Source organism: Macrotis lagotis, chromosome 4 (assembly GCF_037893015.1).
Source record: "Macrotis lagotis isolate mMagLag1 chromosome 4, bilby.v1.9.chrom.fasta, whole genome shotgun sequence".
NCBI classification, from domain to species: Eukaryota; Metazoa; Chordata; class Mammalia; order Peramelemorphia; family Peramelidae; genus Macrotis; species Macrotis lagotis.
Genome location: NC_133661.1, coordinates 232310964 through 232313996, shown reverse-complemented (window position 1 = coordinate 232313996; position 3033 = coordinate 232310964). Strand labels below are relative to the sequence as shown.

At 43.1% G+C, this 3033-nt stretch overlaps 1 pseudogene; it reads right to left on the bottom strand.

The window, feature by feature from the left end:
• Positions 1–2149: 2149 nt before the first annotated feature.
• On the bottom strand, positions 2150–2717 carry LOC141520334 (adenine phosphoribosyltransferase pseudogene; annotated as a pseudogene).
• Positions 2718–3033: the final 316 nt, after the last annotated feature.

The following is a 3033-nucleotide window of genomic DNA, read 5'->3' as shown; positions in this document are numbered from 1 at the left end:
AACTTCCAGTTTTCCAAATAACCTTTTATCAAAGAGAGAGTTTTCACCTGAATAGCTAGAATCTTTGGGTTTATCAAACAGCAGATTCCTATAAACATTTCCTGCTATTGCATGAAATCTATTACACTGATCCAAAACTCTATTTCTTGGCCAATATGAGACAGCTTTGAGGGCTGATGCTTTATAATATAATTTTAGATCTGGTAGGGCTAACTCACCTTCTTTTGTACTTTTTTTCATTAAAACACTGGAAATTCTTGATTTTTATTTCACAATATGAATTTGCTTACAACTTTTTCTAACTTATTCAAGAATGTTTTTTGGTATTTTGATTGGTAGGGCATTAAACAGGTAGTTTAGTTTTGGTAGAATTAACATTTATTATTATAACAGCTCAAACCATCCATGAACAGTTGATGTTTGCCCAATTATTTAAATCTGATTTTATTTGTGTGACAAGGGTTTTGTAATTGTTTTCAAAAAGTTTTTGAGTCTGCCGAGGCAGGTAGACTCGCAGGTATTTGATATTGTCTGAAGTTACTTTGAATGGGATTTCTCTTTCTAGCTCATTCTCCTGTATTTTGCTAGTCTTATATAGAAATGTTGAGGATTTATGAGGACTTATTATATGTCCTGCAACTTTGCTAAAGTAGCTAAATATTTCTAATAGTTTTTTTAGATATTGTTTGGGATTCTATAGGTGTACTATCATGGCATCTGCAAAGAGTCAGAATTTTGTCTATTCCTACACCAATTCTAATTTCATCAATTTCTTTTTCTTCTCTTATTGCTGCAGCTAAAATCTTTAGTACATCATCCTTGTTTCATTCCTGATCTTGTTGGTAATGTCTCTAGCCTATCTCCATTACATATAATGCTTGTTAATGATGTCAAATAGATACTGCTTATTATTCTAAGGAAGAATCCATTTATTCTAGATACTCTAGTGTTTTATAGGAATGGGTGCTGTATTTTGTCAAAAGCTTTTTCAGCATCTATTGATATAATCATGTTTTCTGATATGTTTGTTATTAATATAATTAATTATCTTAACTGTTTTCCTAATAATGAAGAAACCCTGCATTTTTGGATAAATCCTACTTTGTGATAATGTATTATCCTGGTGATAACTCCTTGTAAATGCTTTGCTAAAATTTTATTTAAGATTTTGGCATCTATATTCATCAGGGAGATAGGTCTGTAATTTTCTTTCTCTGTTTTAAATCTTTCTTGTTTAGGTATAAGCACCATATTGTGTCACAGAAAAAGTTAGGCAAAGTTCCATGTTTACCTATTTTTCCAGAGTTTATATAGAATAGGAACCAATAATTTCTTTTTTTTTATAAAGAAATCATGATTTAATCATCAGGCGGGACTCTGCAAAACTGAAGGTTGCCGCCCCCTGCAGGCCATAAGGCAGGAAGTCTTAGACTGATACAATAGATTGTCCATGGCACAGGCACATGAAAACCAATGAAAACATACAGCAATCACAAGTGGAGCCTGGTCTCATTCACCTGCATGGGCCCCTGGGGTTAGACAGGGCCCAAGATGGGAAGATTCCACCTGCTTAGTTTGGGGGCCAGGGGAGCAGAAGTTGACATTTGGAAAGCATTTCCCCAGATCAAGGGCAACAGGGTCTCTCCCATCTTCATGTGGGTGGAGAATTCTGTTGTTTTGGCAGGACAGTGAGGTTAAGTGGCTTGCCCAAGGCCAGAAAGCTAGGCAATTATTAAGTGTCTGAGGCCAGATTTGAACTCAGGTACTCCTGACTGCAGGGCTGGTGCTCTATCCACTGTGCCACCTAGCCACCCCTTTGGGGTGAGAATTCTCAGAGACAACCTGGGGCAGCTAGTACGCAGCTGGGACAGGTCAGAGGTTGGCCACTCAGGTGAAGTAAACTTGAATTGGTTGGTCTGGGAAACCATCCCAGGCCCCTCCCTCCAACTTCTTATTCATACCAACTGAAGGGTCAAGAGGGGGAAGCCACAGGCCTGTTGGCACCCCAGTGGTCTGAAACATTGTGCCATTCCAGGGGGATGCCAGGGGGGGGGCTTACATTTCTATTTGCATACTGTAGGGTTAGAGGCACTTGGCAGCCAGGGAAGTCCAAGCCTGTCTTAGATCTGTAGCTGGTGAGGCAGGGGCAGGAGGGGGCCAGCGGGGGCCAGCCTCAGTTGTACTGCAGCAAGGAGAAGAAGGGGATGGGGGCCAGCTTTTCTCTACCATTCAGGGATGTCAGCTCCACCACAGTTAGACCCTCCAACACTTCAGCCTTCAGACTCTGCACCAGTTTGCAGGCTGCACTCATGGTACCTCCGGTAGCCAGCAGGTCATCCACGATCACCACCTTCTGGCTGGGCTGGATGGCATCTTCCTGGATCTCCAATTCTGCCTGGCTATATTCCAGAGAATAACTGGCAGATATTGTGGGCCCTGGAAGCTTCCCTCGCTTTCGAATGAGCACAAACCCTATCCCGAGTTTTCTGGGCCAGGGAGGGACCAAACAGAAAACCTGGAGCATCCAAACCCGCGACGTAGTCGATCTTCACCTGGTGCTGGGCTTTGAGGTAGTCAGCCAGAACCTTGATGGTGGCCCCGAAGGCCTCGGGGTCCCTCAGCAGCGGGCTCAGGTCGCAGAACAGGACTCCGGGCTGCGGGAAGTCCGGGAAGCTGTGGACCCGCCCGGCCACGAGTTGCAGCAGCGCCTTGGCCATGCCTGTGGGAGCCGGCACCCACTCCCATAATTTCTTAAACATTGGATGGAATTTACTTGAGAATCCATCTGGCCCTGGGGATTTTTTCTTAGGGAGTTCAAGAATGGTTTGTTGATTTTTTTTTTCTGAGATAGTGTTATTTGGGTATTTAATTTCCACTTCATTTAACCTGGGGCCAAGAGGCCCTAAGCCCACCTACCATGCCTAAGGCCCAGCAACCAAGCAGCCCTGTGGTCCCATACAGATCATCCAATTGCAGCCCCTTGAAAGAAGTAAAAGAGAAACTGTGTTATATCTGATCACTCTCCCCCATGGT